This window comes from Hylobates moloch, unplaced genomic scaffold, assembly GCF_009828535.3.
Source record: "Hylobates moloch isolate HMO894 unplaced genomic scaffold, HMol_V3 SCAFFOLD_5, whole genome shotgun sequence".
NCBI classification, from domain to species: Eukaryota; Metazoa; Chordata; class Mammalia; order Primates; family Hylobatidae; genus Hylobates; species Hylobates moloch.
The window spans coordinates 136,002,222-136,019,912 of record NW_026652280.1 but is presented as its reverse complement, the minus strand read 5'-3'; the positions used below and the strand labels follow the sequence as shown (position 1 = coordinate 136,019,912).

Genomic DNA, 17,691 nt, shown 5'->3' with positions numbered 1-17,691 from the left:
GCTAGATATTTGTTCCCCTCCCTTCCTCAAAGATGTTCACTGTTGGAGACCTCAGATTACTTTCCTCTCAGTATTTTTCCTTTAAATTCCAGGTGGACAGATCTGATGTAAATCATTGAGCATGTATTTGGACACCTTTTTTGTGTTGGCCTGTGTTCCATGCTAGGAATACAAAAATGAGGGATAGCCCCTGCCCTCAGAGATCAATATTTTGAACTAACCATTCACTCAGTTTGCTTAATAAGCCTGTTGTTTTTAAGTTAGCATATTGTTTGATTTCTTTATTAAAATTTTAAAAAACGGCCTCCATCGCCACCATCAATTTACTTTAGAATCCCTTAATACAATGAAGTTAAGAAACTCACCCACATTTTGAGGATAAACTTAACCCCTAGGGATTGTGTGAGGCAAACCTTAATCCCAAAAGACAATGTGTGGCAGAGGCACAGCTGACAATGTACACAGGTTTATAACATCACCTCCCTGAGCAGTTCCAAAAAGCCAGATTTCCACATTGGCCTTTGGGTTTCTATGCAAAGCAGGTAAGTAGAAATTGCTTATCATCTATTATAGGGTGGCGTTATGATCCTGCTGGCTTTGGCTTCTTTTTAATAGTATCCAAAATTCCTGTGGTTCAGTCCCCATTGCCTCTAGGCCAAGAACAGTAGTCCCCTAGTGCCCTGTAGACACTTTATATTCCTAGATACCCACATCATTAATGACTCTATGAAGGTTTTTCAGGAATGTCTGTGCTCTCCCATGGTCCTCTTTTTACAGCATTATTTCTTTTCTCTCTTCCTTTATCTATTGCATAACTCTGCTTTTCTTTCTCACAAACAAACATCACCCTGCCATCCTATTTGGACTTCAGGACTACTTTCTACTTACCCTGCAGTGAATCTGTGAAGTGAGGCCTGGAGCTGCAGAACGTCTCCTGGGGGTTCCATCACAGCTTCACAGAGTTCTCAGACCAGCCAGGGAATTCGGAAGCAGCTGTGCTAGATATTTCTTCCCCTCCCTTCTGCAAAGATGTTCACTGTTTGAGACCTCAATAACCATTATTTAGCACTGATATTAACATATAGTATTGGCAGCTTAGAACTTTTTCAGAAAATAAAATCTGATAAAAAGACAGTGTCCTAGACACAAGACAACAGACATACAAAGAGAGACATTTTTATATTAGTGGGATAACAAAGGGTGAGCGGAAGCCAACTTTGTTAGAGCAGAGCAGTGGCACTCAAAGAAAAGTGTTTACTGAGTTCCAAGTGAACAGCCACCGCAGGCCACTGACTGGCATGAATTGTTTACATTAGTCATTCCCAGCCTGCCATTCTGTTTCAGCTTGGTCATGTGGAGTAACCCAAAGGAGTAAATAAATAGGAGAATAGCAAACCATCTCAACAAACCATTCCAAAATAATTCTAGAAGATACTATGCCATTAACATGCCGTCTACACCTGCAATATTCCAGCAACTTCCCATTCACAAATAAAAAGAACATTATAGTATTGTCAATTGCTCATACTGCCCATGCCATAGTATGTTTCAAGCAAAAAAGGAACCAGACAAAATTATCAAACTTTTCAAGCTACAGTCATGTCATTAGTTTTTCTCAAAATGTTCAGAAAGAATTATTAAATGACTCAGTTTATTATCAATAGACATTTATTAAATTTCTAGCTGCACTAAGCACTGGGCTTATGTTATCATAAGTAAATTGCATGGGCCAGTGACTGCCTTCTAAGAACTTGGAATCTCCAGGCAACACACTGTATAGACAAAAAGCTCTAAGATGGAGACATTGGTCCATTACAAAAATATCTAGTTAGGCAAAGTAAATAAATTCTAAAAGTATTTTAGAGATGGAACTAGGAAAAGTAGATTACTAGAATAGAGGTTAGAGATAATAACCTTGGAATAATTTTCTTGGAGAATAGGAAAACAGAAGAAGCAACAGAAGTAGTTTCTTGTTGCCTTCTATGGGGATTGGGTAGGGATGGGAAAGAGAGGGATATGAGCACCTTCCTAAATCCAAGGACAAAGGTTTCACTGAGGAGTGAGATTTTAAAAGATTTTAAAATACTGTGGGCAAGGCATTTGACGCTGAGAAGAGAAAGATGTTCCAGGTGTATTCATTCAAAATTCATGTGCTTACTCATTCAACACCACTGGATACACTGAGAGATACAGAGGCAAACCAGAAATTATTTGGGGGTACACAAGCAGAAATACAATAGCCAGTATCCCTACCAGTGCACTATTAAATCACCCCTCTAACCTATATTCATTCACTGAACAAATATTATTTGAGTTTCCACTCTGTGCTAGGCATTTCCTAAGTATTATGGAAGATAAAAAAAAAAAAGAATAAGATAAGAACCTGCTTTCGGGAGCTTACTAGGAGCAGTAATAATGATCATAGTTATTACAATAATATACGGTAGACAGAGGTAAATGCCTTAAGGAGATAAAAATGAAGCCTTATGGAAGGACAAAGAGTTCTCATACTCAAATCTTATCTTCTCTAGGAATTATGGCTTTCTCCTTTGAATTTATTATGAACGTTGTTCATTTGGCACTTATCTTTTACTGTCTCATATTAGCAGGTAGAGGAGTTCATTTTATGTCTTATGTTTCCAAACAGATTATCATACTTCTCAGCAGTTCACCACCCCCACCAAAATATTCAGCATAGCACAGTGTACAGCACACTCAGTCTAATATGCACACTGCACTGTCTTCAATTTGTTGGAAGGGACAGAGTTTCCAACTGTCTTCAACTTGTTGGAAGGGATAGAGTTTCTTAAACTTATTGTAGTCTCTGTTACAAGTGTTTGGGTTTTTTTTTTTTCCCTACCTCCAGCCAGAGTGTGACTTCCTTAAGGACAGGAACTATGTATTATTGGCAATCCCCTAAGGCCCACAGTCTGAAACATAGTGTTCAATACATGTTTGCTGAATGAATAAATGCTTAATGGGAAACTTTCTGAAAGTGTCATAATGATACCTCACATAGGTATCGGGATTTACAGTTCTCAAATTGCTCTAAACTGCACAACCGCCTTGAATCCTCTCAATAGAATGGTAGAGTTGCCACTGAGATGGTTATTGCACAGATGAAAGAACAATGATCATGGAAGATCAACCACCAAGTCACTAAGAGGCAGAGCTGGGACTTGCCAGGTGTGTCAGGCTCCACATCAAACGCTTCTTTCTCCACCACAGGAATCACTGAATCTCACAGTGGGGCTTGACTTGGCCTTTGTCTCCAAGTCATAGCTTAGTGTCATGAGACAATAACTATCAAGTGACAAGTAAAATTCCTTTCTTCTTCAACGTCATACTGTGGATATATGGTGAACTCAGACCACAAATCCAGGCCAGTTTACCTCGGATGCAACAAATGGCTGATCTTGGTTTGGATTATAGACTGAAATGGAGGGAGCTATCTCTCTGGAAGAAAATGAGATGTATTCAAGTCATTTGTATTAGGGAAGAAAATCTTAGGTAAGTCTGATGCAAACACCAATTTTCTGCATGACCTGGGCAGTACAACAAGTAGGCAGTCTGGATCGGGAATGAAATCTATGTCAAAATTGGCAGTAGTAGAACTTGGGAAAGGTCAACAAATCGTCTGACACAGGCTTTTAATATATCCATAGTAATAGGCTCTCCAGGCCCTTAAAAACCACTGGAGAATCCCCATATTCATCTGGTATAATAAATAAACTCTGGAGTTTTCACCCAAATTCAAAACTCAGCCATTCTAACCCTTCTTCAGCCATCAATAGACATACGCTGCTTTTCAATGCGTTTCTTTTACTCGCCTTGTCTCCTGTCAGCAGCCAGCAGTTGGGGTTTTTTTTGTTATCAAGAGTAAGACTCAAAGAGCCTGCCCTGCAGCAATCCCATACTGCACTTCTTTGTCAGAATCCTAATGATGAATTCTAAATACATAAGAGACCATCTCCAGCTGTAAAAGTGAAGAGCTTCCGGGGCCTGTTGAGTTCCCTGACCCCAGACCTATTTTTATATTTTGATCTTGGGGACCGTGCCTCATGACTTTCAGAACCCTCAAGTTATCCCCGGGGTTACAGAGCACTAGCTTAACCAGTCATAGCAAGACTTAAAACAGGGCAGCCAGGATCAAAGTGGCCAACAAACTAGTGCATTAGCCACCGGACCAGCCCCCGAGAGAACTGCAATAAGCTGCACTGTACAAGTGGTTAAATTCTTCTCATGAAAAACCTCAACACTCACAGCTTTCAGTTGCATATATCTGAATAACCATTTTAACAGCTACTCGCATTTTGATATAAAATGTAACAACAGCAGTTTAATGTTCTGACTGAAGTACAGAGACAACAATACAATTTGATATTTTTTTTTAATTTGAAGCTGCCTAAACCTCAAAGTTCAGTGTTACTTGCTCTACATTTTCCTCGGGCTGATATTAAAGGGACTTTCCTCTATTCAGAAAGCATGGATGAGAGAATGTTTAAAAAAAAAAGAAAAGAAAAGAAAAGAAAAAAACTCTGAAGAGTCTGGATTAAGAATAACATAGCACAGAGAGGTTTTGTCAATGAACTGACACTTCATTTTTCCTTCCATTGTCTGCCTCCCCAAAGAGCAGGAGACTAGCAACTGGGATGATCACATGAAGGCGGGAAAAACACAACTGTCAGGCTCCAAGGACAAAGCCTACTCTTAACAATACCATTCCTTAAATCCAGACATTAGAGCCGAAGGAATGAGAAAAAAGCAACTCACTCATGGATAGCTTACTGAGGATACTGCAGAAGATTATGCTAATCTTCACTTCATTGTCCTCTGCAAAATGTTTTCATATCAAGCCTTTTATCTGGGGAAGAAGAGATGCCCAACCTCTCAACTCAGTAACAGCCAGCACTTTCTGTGTGGTTTCTGCGTAATTAACACCAGCACTAGACCTTTTCATTTGTGCTACTCAAGCTTAGGGCCTTTTGAGGGTGTCCACAGGGGAGCAGCCCTCACCCTTTGCCTGTGGCCCGGGAGCCAAAGCTTATGCTTAGATCTGCGTGCCATCTGTTAATGGCAGAGGGAGCAAAACTTGAGCTAACTTTTCCTTGACTGCCAGAGAATGCAAGAGACCAAATCCACCAGCACAAGATGAGCAAATTATTATTAAAAAAAAAAAAATCTAACAGAGGAATTCAAGCCAACTGCCTCATTTTCCCTATCAGATTTTTGCCTCATTATAACTACTTTTCATTTGGGACTTAAAGGGCATGAAAGCCCTAGCTTAGGTGGTAACTTGAATGGACCAAAGGGACACTTTTCTTTTCTTTTTTTTCTCAGGAATTGAGCTTCTGCATTTGCCTCATTTTATTTCAGAACTGTGTCACAGAAGAGCCACATACACACTCCTGACTGACCAGAGGCTATAGGCAGCCCACGGGAACATAAGATTTAAGGCTGAATTTTCCTCTCTAATCGATTTCCCTGGCTTTTGTTGGCTCAGGTCAAACTCATATGAATATCATAAAAGCCAATCTTCATAATGATGAAAGTCATGTGAAAGTGTTAAAGAAAGGCGATAGCCCGTAATGCTTTTGTTTGTTGTAATTGTTGGTGTGAGAATTTAGTTCTTAGGAGTTTCCCAACAACATGTAAAAGGAAAGGTTAATTGTATATAAAAACACATTTCCCTCAGACGATTCTACTACTCCAGAGGTGAAGAACCATTGCCACACTTTACACTTGTTCTCTAAAAAACTTTCTTTAGACTTATTAGCCAATTCATTTTACCCAGAATCTGGTTTCAAATCTGCTTCAAACTAACTCTGTGATCTTGGGGAAGCAAAACTCAGGTAAGCTCAGCTCCTTCACTAACATAATGAGAACACGCGGGATCATAGGTTCCCAAACAGAGGCCAAAAAAATCTCTAGGAATCTCCCCCAGATAGATTACTATTCTGGAATTATTTGGATTTATTTTGCAAACTAATGGAAACCAGACTCATGGGTAAAATCTTTCGAAGTATGGATACCATACAGAAAAAATAATAAAAAGAAGTCTTGATTGATAAAAATTTGGGAACCACAAAATCAGAGGGTCTTTAGGATTTCTTGAAGTTTTGTAATTATCTGGTTTAATCAGTGCCTTGGCCCAAATGAGGTGATGTTCTTTTAAAGAAGGTCACGATTTGGTTTCCATGTGTGGGCAGTAGATATTGTTTGATAGTTCTGTGATCTCAGTGAATTTTTGTGAATTAAGTCAAACTAGTGTATTAATAGGGGTCCAATTAATTGGGAAAGGAGTAGTATGAACCAGCACTGTTTGCCTCCAAAACATACTACCAGCTCTGGAAAGGTAAAATGTGCCACTCTCCTTGTTCGTCCTGCTCCACTGAATGAGCTTGCTTTACGACAGCAACTATGCACCTTACGGGCATTGGGTAAACATGGGTGTGCCCCTTCCTGCAGCGACAGGCCTAAGTCAATGCCAGAGGGCTTGCTCTTGGTCCATGCAACAGGCTCTGATGTGGGACATACACTGGTGAGGCCAGATGTTCTATATTTTTAAAATGGGCTTTTCCTGTTTTGGGTTTATGCATTACCCTCTATAACAAACAGGGATCACTGTACAATGCCATCATGGCTTCCTATTTCAAGGTTTTGCAGGAAAAGTAGGTGAAAAAAAGAAAAAAGGAAAGACTACAAGGAATATACAGAATTCTCTTCCATCAAAATGCTGAAGCTTCTGGTGAATTGCACTTTGAATTTTAGAAATTTACAAATTCCATATGTAATTATAATACATCTTTCTTTGTAATCACATTATAAACAAAAAGAAAAATTTTTCAAAACTCTCAACCCTAGGTAAATTCTAAAGATTTTCTCTTGAGATTTTGGTGAAAGATGAAATGATGACAAAGGACTAAATAGAAGTATTTTATTGTATTGCCTACTTTTATGTGAAAAAGTATTGTTTATATATATACATATATTTAATATATATTTTATACATATATGTATATATATCTGACTTTCTAGTCTATCTAACCTCATAGCTTACCAAAAAATACTGTCATTGCATATATCGTATATAAATCAGACTTTCTATAATATCTAACTTTGTAACTTGCTGGTGCTCTAAAGAATTAAAAAGGCATTGTCTAATCATCTAAATTTACTAGAGTGAACATGTAAATCTTCATAGAGTAAGAAAGAACTCTCTAAAGTTAGAATACCCTTTAACAGATAAAGCATCTAAATGCAAGAGGCCACCTGCTTCATTCAGCAACCAATTTGGTGAAATTAAACTCTTCCAGAGCAGCTAAAATTGCATGGCTGTGAAAACACCATTTACTGACTACCGAGAGTTTTACTTAGTATAAGCTGTTTAGACCACATGAAATCTGCAATACACTGTTAGATCTTTACAAATTTCATGAAATCTTTTTCGGATATCCAAAAAATCCTGAACTGCTTGAATCTATTGTATCCCAGCACTGGGGACTGACCCATAATCTCTTTCCCAGCCAGGATACCAAATCTGTACCCAACCTTGTCACTGATTCCGGCAGCTGCTTACATTCACCAAAGGGGATGGCAGCAATCCTACTTCTAAAAGAACACCACGAGGGCTTACGTTCACGATGCCTTGAAGAGGGCCTGAAAGGAAGGTCAAAGGTGAGGAAAAGATAAAGTGCCAAACAAGGAGATCAGTAACGTAGGGTCTTCTTGATGAAATCCTAAGGTCTGATTCCTCAGGATGCAAGTGTCATAACTTCATTTCCAAAAAGTCTGTTTTGTTGGTGTTTGTGTGTGTGTGTCTGTGGATTTGTGTGTGTGTGCAAGTGTGTGTGCAAAGTGGGTTTTGTTTTGTTTTGAGGTCGGATCACTGTGCATCTAAAAGCCTTATTCAGTTGTCCTTGTCCCAAGTACTTTGTCTTACACAGGCCGAATTACTCTTGTAAACAGAGGCTTCATCAAAGTGAGAGCAGAGAGAGTCACATCAGTGGATTAAGGCCTTCTGCATGATAAAGTAGCTACCTAGGGGGGGATAAACTTAATATGTGAAAGAATGTTATTGAGAGGAATAAAGTACCAAAACTCCGTCATTCTCTTCGTAATGTCCTAATCTAATGCCTGACACTGGGGCCTTAGGCCAGGGTTAGTGTTAATCAATGAAATACCCATCTGTGTTCCCTGTCCTTATCGCTATTTAAAACTAGCCTAAACTCAATTATTGTCTCTTAGAGACCAAGATGGGATATTAAGTTGATTGAAAGGAATTGTGTCCCACAAAGAAATCCCAGTGTTAAAATGCAGAGGTGTCAACATCGCTAACTAAATTTCAGCCAAAAAGAGATTAAATGCTAATTCTTAGAACATGAAAAAGTTGCATAGATGACATCTGGCTAAAAATCCTTATTTGAAAACAGCTAAATTCTGGTAAACAGAGAAATCAATCCAGAGAACATTGTGCTCTTTAGAATAAAATTGATTGTTTATGTCTCCTGTATCATTTATAGCACAATAAATATACAAGGGGAATATTAAGTTCAAACGAGGATTCAGGTTTTAGGCCAAATAAGAGATCAACATTCTTGAATTCATAATTGCAGAATCATGATGACTGCTGGAAGGATATATAATTTATCCCTTAATAACTGAAAGATGTCATCCAAAACTGTCGTATTCATAATTAAATTAAAAGGTATTCTTTAAAGAGGCAAAGAGCAAGGAAGAGAAGGTGAGAAAAATAATCTTATTGCTCAGTAATATTCATTATTTCCTTATTAATACTTGGGCAAAAAATGTCACACTTTTCCATTTTTATTCTTTTTGTTTTGTACCCAATTTATGCAAGATTGCTTTTAGAACTGAGCAAATTCTCTAAAACCAGGTTTCATGGCATGGTCACATATGTATCAAACATTACTTTGAGAAGTTTTGAAATACAGCAAAAAACAATTATTTAAATCTGTAGGAAAGTTAGTCTAAAATGGTATAAATATGTTTTTATTGTGCTTCTTGGGCCTGCATGTATGTTTAAATACAAATGGGTTTATATAAATACCATTTCATAAGTTAATAATAAAGTTATAATTAAGAAGCTTTTTTCTGATAAATTGTTTAGTGGAAAAGCAACATTCACAATATAGGCATCTTATAATTCTAAAAATATATGCATACAAGGAAAAAGACTGAAAGGAATATTTAAAAATAAATTCTGGGATGACTGATTCTTCATGTTTAAAGTCTATACTATACACAATACAGGTTGCATTTTTTTAATGATGGTAAAATACACGTAATATAAAATTTACACTCTTAATGCTTTTTAAGTGTTTAATTCAGTACTGTTTAGTACATTCATATTGTGCAAATAATCTCCAGAACTCTTGTCATCTTGCAAAACTGAAACTCTACATCCATCAAATGCCCTATTTCCCTCTCCACTCAGTCTCTGATAAGGAGAAATCTACATTCTGTCTTTATGAGTTGACTACTCTAGGTATCTTATAGAAGTAGAATTGTATAGCCCATTTGTCTTTCTGTGTCTGGATTATTTCGCTTAGCATAGTGACCTCAAGGTTCACTCATATTATACAATATATAGAGATTTCCTTTCTTTTGAAGGCTGAATAATATTCCATTGTCTGTATATACCACGTTGTTCTCATCTATTGATCTGTCAATGGGCCTTTGGATTGCTTCCATCTTTTGGCTTTTGTGAATAGTGCTGCTATGAACATAGGTGTACAAATATCTCCTTGAGATACTGATTTTAATTCTTTTGGGTATATATCCAGAAAGAGAATTGCTGGATTACATGGTAATTCAATTTTTAATTTTTTGAATAATCACCATACTGTTTTCCACTGCAGCTGCATCATCCTACAGTTCTACCAGCAGTACTCAAGGATTCTACTTTCTCCACATCCTTGCCAACTCTTGTTATTTTCTGTTTTTTTGATAGTAGCCACTCTAAGGAGTGAAAGGTGGTTTGCATTTCTCTAATGATTAGTGATATTGAGCATCTTTTCATGTGCTTGTTGGTCACTTGTATAGCTTCTTTGGAAAATTATCTCTTCAAGTGCTTTGACAATTTAAAAAAAAATTTATTGATACAAATAGATGTATATATTTTTCAGGCACATGTGATAACTTAATACATTCATATAATTTGTAAAGCTCAAACAAGTGTAACTGGGATATTCACCACCTCAAAAAAATGCTACATCAAATGTGGCATCAAATGCCACCTCAAAAAAATACCTACAAAAAAAAATGCTCATCCCTTGTTAGAATACTAGCCCTACTGATACTAATTTAATACTAATTACTAATACTAATTAAAACAGACATGATTATAGCACAAGAATACACTGAAAAGTCTATGGAACAGAATAGATGGCTCAGAAATTATATCATATGAATACGCAATATATGATGAAGGAGAAAGCCTAAGTCAGTAGAGGAGAGAAATACTGACTCAGTCAATAGTGCTACACCCAATAGGAAAAGAAGCCACTTTATCTTCTCTTAATATCTTATGTTATCTTAATGTTAAGATAATATCATTATCTTATAACGGAACATAAATTCTAGATGAATTTTAAAAGTTAGGTTATTTTTAAAAATTATCTAGCAGAATAGAAAGATAGTTTCCAGAGGCTGAGAAGGGCCAGTTGGGGCACTGGGGATTAGGTGGGGATATTTAATGAATACCAAAAAAATAGAAAGAATGAATAAGACCTAGTATTTGATAGCACAATAGGGTGACTATAGTCAATAATAATTTAATTGTACACTTTAAAATAACTGAAAAAGCACAACTGGATTATTTAAAACATAAAAGATGAATGCTTCAGGGGAGGGATATCCAATTTTCCATAATGTGATTACTATGCATTGCATGCCTGTATGAAAACATCTCATGTACCCCATAATACATATACTTACTATGTACCCATAAAACTTAAAAATAAAATTAAGAAAAATAATCTGGCCAGGCACGGTGGCTCATACCTGTAATCCCAGCACTTTGGGAGGCCGAGGCGGGTGGATCACCCAAGGTCAGGAGTTCAAGACCTGCAGGGCCAACATGGTGAAACCCGTCTCTACTAAAAATACAAATATTAGCTGGGTGTAGTGGCAGATGCCTGTAGTCTCAGCTACTCGGGAGGCTGAGGCAGGGAGAATCACTTAAACCTGGGAGCCGGAGGTGAGCTGAGATCATGCCATTGCACTCCAGCCTGGGAGACAGAGCGAGACTCCTTCTCAAAAAAAAAAAAAAAATAATAATCTATCAAGAGCTAGAAGAAAATACATAGTATAAAACACCAAAATTATAGAAAGAGAACATTCTAAGCTAAAACAGTGAGGTAAGTCACACAATAAAAGCTGTTTGATTGAATTACAAGTAAACTGTCTGATTTAACTACAAATACAAACTATTTAAAAGAATTAAAATTGAAAGAGAAACAGCAAACTAGGAAAATTATTTATAGCAAGTATTATACAAAAAGGGCTAATATCCTATTCATTGAGGTGAAAGAACTATAACTTTCTACAGAGCACAAGTCAGTGAGATTTTTCATATCACACTAATCACCACCACCTTGAGAAGCTAGAGAAGATGTCTCTAGGATATTTCTAAGTTAAAGATGTAGAAGAGAAAGGGGTTAAGTATGGAGAGCAAACATTTTGGGCACAGCCAGGAGAATTTGTGAACTGGCACAATTTACTTTCACCCCAAACTCACCCATTCTGTACAACACAGGGGACCAGAAAATACTGCTAATACTAATGCATATTTTCATGATATAAAGTCAACATGACATGGCCAGATTTGCTCATTTCCAGATAATGATTAATTCTTCCAGCATGTGCAAACTCTTGCTTCCAAATACTTACAAAAAGAAGCTTCTAATCTTTAATTTAGGGGTATGAGTATGGTGGTTTTGATGTTTGGCATTCAACAATTCACTTGTTGTGTTAAAAAAAATTACAAGTCATATTAATAACAGAGCAAAACAAAACATTATTTCAACCATTATTCCCCAAATCTAACAATAAGAAAACAGCAAGGGGAATGCATAAGTAATTCTTAAAATAAGAATTTCATACGGAAAGTCTTGAAAACTCAAAGAATCCAAGGTGCATTATTAATTTTTTCAGTTCAACTTTTATGTAGTGATCTTGCTAGTCAAGACCCAAATTCATGTAATTAAGTATCAGCACCTTGCGCAGACAGAGAGTAATTTTTAAAAGCCTTGACTTTGCATGATCTCATAGACTGGTTGTCTCAGACAATGGTTCTCTAGGTTAGATACTAAATATTAATAGATCATATATTTGTTTTCAACAGTTCCAAAACATTTATCCTCAGCTATCGACTTTTAACTTTGATTAATGCTAACTAGTATTTGACTACTTAGTGCAGCAGCTGGCTGATGGGGTAACTTTTTACAGTTTTTCAGACGGAGATGGAGTAAGAAGAGAAAGAGAGTTAAAAGACACTTGGAAATTTTGCCTAACAGCTTGGTCATAAAGTTTTAGGAAGTTCAGCCAAGTCTTCTCAACCCCCTTCTCCATATAACATTTCTTGTTCATAGCCACTCAAATGGTCACACACTCAGAAAGCCAAGAAGAAAAGTAAGTAGGAAACACATTTCAATGTGTTTTTTTAATGATGCTGATGTTAATATACAAAATTATAACTTCAATCATCTTACCATAATTCCAGAGAACAGTACATAATAGTGTGATCCTATTTACATATAACAAACAGGGAAATGGCCTTTCTAAAACCCAGTTATTCAAGCACAGCTAATATGAGGGCAGAGTACCTTGTGTCAGCGTCAGAGAGGGAAATGGTTCTGAAGTCAAGAGCATCTGAATCAGCCTCCAAATGTCAGATTGAAAAAATGAAAGAAAACGATTGTTATCTTTCAGGGACTGAAGTGGGAGCTGAAGTGCTCTCCCTCAATTAGGCAAAGTGTGGTACAGCTGATTAACCTGAATGTTACCTTGGTAACCCAAGAATTACACTGTAAATGAAATATGTTCAATGATGGGTACCTTTAATCAGACAAGAGCCACATGAGCATTTTCAGCAAGAGAGTCATAAATCTTAGGTTTCTAGCACTTTAATCATTCATGAAATAACAGTCTTTTTTGACAAAAGGCAAGCATGGCCACTAGTTATTAAATAAGTAGTAACAGAACATGGGTTTTAGTGTAACCATGAAACACCCAAGGCTTTGACTCCGGGCTTGATAATTGTAAAACAGTGCCTATGGAATAGACGTATTAACATATTGACTGACATATATAAAGCAGAGATTACTAAAAATACCTTGTGATTTTTTCAGTGGGGCCTAGTTTACAAAAGGCTATGTTACTACAATATATCAAAAAAAGTACTGCTTTCCTTACTGCTTTTCTTTTTTAAAATCCTGCATAAGAAGGAATAGACAATACTGATATTTTTTGCATTAACATTCTTTTTCTTTATATTATCCATCCCTTAAAGAGGTCCCATAAAACAGATAAAATACAAATCCTGCTGTGTGTACATGTGTTACAGTTTTTCCTCTATAACCAAGCCAGTATGGTATAAAAATAATAGTAATAATTAGGTCCTGGGCCCCATTCCTTTTGTGTACTTCTATTGAATTCTGAAAGCCTCCCTTGGCCTTCCAGGGCGCTGGGAGCACCGATAAACATTTGAAAACTAAATGAAGCTTTTAAAGTGCTGAAAACTGCCTCCAGGACATGCCTGTGACCATCATCTTGAACTTGAGTCTAAAGAGTAAAGTCCTAGGGCCATACTTAGAGCTTTAAAGACACATTTTAAAATTGATGGTGAGTCTTTTAAAACCTGTGATCAGGTGTGGGGGAAGAGGTCAGTAACTCATTCCTCTTTGTGGCTATGTCTTTGCCAAGGGACACTTCTTCCAAAGATCTCGTTGCCTTTAGTTCTGCTAGATGGAGAAAGATATGCAGACAGACAGACAGATACCAGAGTTCTCTCCTCCCTTTAGAATTTTTATCTTATTCATTTAACTCTGAATCCCACATCGCCCTAGCAAAGTTTTTCTCAAAGGGTATTCTAGAAAATATTCTGTGAGACATTTACAGGATATCTTCATCAAAAGGGTTCGGGGCCAAATGAAATACTGGGTTAAACAAAATTTAACATGTTTCTTTACTAAGGACTTTGTGGATCCTTTTGTGTTAAAATTCATTAGCCTTCTTCCACACACTGGGTATGGGTGGGGCGGGGGGCAGGAATAAAACAACCATGGTCCCTGCCACCAGGGAGGAGCATTGCAGACAGCCCACTCGGATATGTAAGTTAAAATGTCATCTCGCATTTCATTTGGCACTTTGTTTTCCAAGGTCCTTCGATTTCATTTGCACAAAAGCTGTGGGAGGTAGTGGCTATTAATATCTCCAGTTACATACACAAGTTAACTTATGTTTTTTATCTTGATTAATGCTATCACCTTTTCAGGAATACAGGCTTGAAAACTGACAATCCTAGTCTCTCTCTCTCACCCTCGAAGCCAGTTGTTATCAAATTCTCATAATCTTTATGCCACATCCATACTTATGCCCGAGTCCTAATTTATACTCTTAATTCTTCTCACTTAAACCAGTAATATCACCTCTCAATTAGTTCCTCTTTTGCAAGAACCCCACATCCTCCAAACACACACACACACACACACACACACACACACACACACACACACGTACACTTCTGCCCTGGTGCATAGCAATACAAGCTATCTTACACATTGCTCCCAGAGTTTTCTTAGCTGCTTCTTCCTTTGGTATGCAAAGACCTCCATGATTTGACTCCAAAATTAATGTATACAAACTTATTTCACAACAGTCTTCTCTGCCCCTCCCCTGGCTTTTACCCACTAAGTTCCAGCAACATCAGTCTACTTAAGTGTAAACTTGCCAGGAAGAGCTTTTGTCCCATGCATGCCAAATAAAATGCCATCCGTTTTTCCAGTTTAAATCTCACAACCCCATGAAGTCTCCTCTGCCTCTCATATTCAGAACTGCCTTTTGTTCCTGTGCTCCTGTAGCACTTCATTTGTGTTTCTAGCACAGTACTTGTCACAGTCAACCCTGTATTCAAAGCTTTTTATGTTTTTGTCAGTCTGACCTCCTATCTTGTGAGACTCTGAAAAACAGAGACTGAACCTTTTTATATCATGACCTGATACCGGATGCATAGTAGGCACTCATTATGTATTTGTTGAATGGGCTTGAAACAAATTAGATGAGAATGACTTTGATTCCATAACAGGGTATAAGCAATCATCATTATGAAAACAGCTCTGGTCAATAGGCTGACCAGAGGTGCCCAACTAGACATATACAGATAAATTCAAGGGAATAGTAAGACATTTCAGGTGCGCTCAACAAAATAAAACCACTTCTTAAAGAGATAATGTGCCAAATTTCAGCTGGAATTGATGTTTTTAGTGACCAGGTATTCCTCAGAAAACATTGAATGGAAGTAATATATTGGCAGCCAATTGAAACATAATCAGTTTTTAACCACTTACACTTACAGTGAAATATTGCATTACAGGGTCATTGTTTCTGTTTTAATCACCTCTGAGTTCAGATAGCCCATATAGTCCTTCCCTTTTGAAAGATTCTACACATACATTGAGGCAGAGGTGCTAATTTTCCCTAATATTCACTCTCCTCTTCTTTTTGTTAATAAAAGTTCTCTCTGGAGTTTTAGCTAGGCATATAATTGCCCAGCTAGGGACTATATTTTCCAGTATTTGAATAAAACACCTGTGACCTTGGTGTTTATTCTGGCCAATAAGATTTAAGCAAAAGTGATTTGTACAACTTCCAGGTCATGCCCTTAACGGAAACTGCTTACTGTCCATGTCTTCTGTTCCACTCCTTGTGGGATGAAACCCTGGTATGACGGCAGCCATTGAGATGAAGTCAACACCTTTGAGGGCAGAGACACAGCGTGATAGAAAGGATCTGAACCTCTGGATCAGCTCATGGAACAAAGCTACCCTACTGCCCTGAGACTAGCTCAGACTTTCACATAAGAGGGAAATGATTTTACTGTTTTGTTTAAGCACGAATTGTTTCAGTTGCTAATAAAGCAGCCTAACCAACATCTGACCTAAAAATTGCCCTTTTATATGTCCACAGCACCTTAAAAACTACCCCCTCAAAAGTCACATCTGGCACCTGGAAGTGTACGGCATGAACACACTAATATGAGTTTATTTACCAGATTATTAGTCCATTTTCCCCAAAAAAGAAAACAGAGCCCAGGAGAAAGGAGCACAGACGGTTATGTTTTGGTTTCAGAAAAGCCAAAAGAATGAGGTTATAGTGTAGGTCTCTCTGACACTATTCCCTCAAAGAAAGACATGGAAGAAAAGAAAGAAGCAGCAGGGATGGAAAAGTTGGAGGGAAAGTGACCTGTTCTAGAGGTTTATCAAACAGATGACCATGTCATTGTTCATTATACTGAGAGCTCCTTGAGGGAAGTGGCACTTCTTTTTCCCTAAATCTTATGGTACATTAAAGGCAAACAATAAACGTTTTTCAAATAGAATAAATAAATGAATAACCAACTGGCAGTAACTGATCAGTTTTCTACTTAAATACCTAATTGCCTATTAATCACTCGTCCATCATAATTATTCTTCCAGGAGCTTAAAAAAACTATTAAACAATTTTGAATTTGCTACAACTGAGTAGCAATGAAATCTTCCAAGAGTCTGCCTGACAGAGTGATATCAGGAAGCAACAGGGAGCAGCCAGAAAGGCAGGTAGCAGATGCCAAAATTAGGAGGCACTTTACACTCATCCAGATGAAGAACTGTAAAAGGAGTGATGGATTGCTGCACAAAGAGAAACCTTTAACTAGGTTTTGCTCAGCGTGGCATCAAATAAGTAGTATCGGCTGCATTCAGCAAAGTAAAAGTGTCTGTATGCTGAGATGTCAGCTTGTAAAAGTGTCAGTCTCCAAAATAAATCAAGTAGCAAATGAAAATATATAAATAACTATACTTGATGCCAAAAACAAGAAGTAAGTAAGTAAAATTCCATTTTAAAGGAATTTTCCTTGTTAACCACACGGCAAGTTGGGCTTAGAAGGAGGGTTTTCTAGATTAGCACATGAAGTCTTCTGGTTTAATATAAAGTAGATGGTGGTTTCAGGGGCTGGTGGAAAGGGCACTGATAGGAGAGGCCAAAATCCGGGGCTTTGCTTTAATTCTTTTTTAATGACACAACCTGTGTCAAGAATTTTTACCCCTCTCACTTTGTTCCATCCTCATAAAATGGAGACTGAGAACTTACTTCTTTCCTTTGCTGCACCTCATCTGCTCACAAAGTTTAAAAATCTGATAATGACACCACAATCACATGCTCAAATTTGGGGGTAGAGGTGATAGGGCCACACTGTTACCCAGAGAATAAAGTATGTGACTTCAGGGAAGTTAGGCAGGGTCCATCACCCCACAAACACACCTGACCATCTGCTCAATAGTGCTAACATGAATCAAAACCTTACCTTGTGTGGCATAAAGGGATACAGCACAGGCCTGAGGCAGCTGCATGATGGAACAAATGAGACCATCAGCCTTAAGATCAAGAGATTCAGTTCAAATCCCAGTTTAA

At 37.5% G+C, this 17,691-nt stretch overlaps 1 long non-coding RNA gene across 1 annotated transcript in view; it reads right to left on the bottom strand.

Annotated features, from left to right (window-relative positions):
- LOC131383542 (uncharacterized) overlaps positions 1 to 1,008 on the bottom strand; it is a 152,815-nt gene extending 151,807 nt beyond the window's left edge. Inside the window, exon 1 of the long non-coding RNA XR_009213687.1 lies at positions 889 to 1,008. This is a non-coding gene — a long non-coding RNA (uncharacterized LOC131383542). The remainder of the gene's footprint in view (positions 1 to 888) is intronic.
- Positions 1,009 to 17,691: the final 16,683 nt, after the last annotated feature.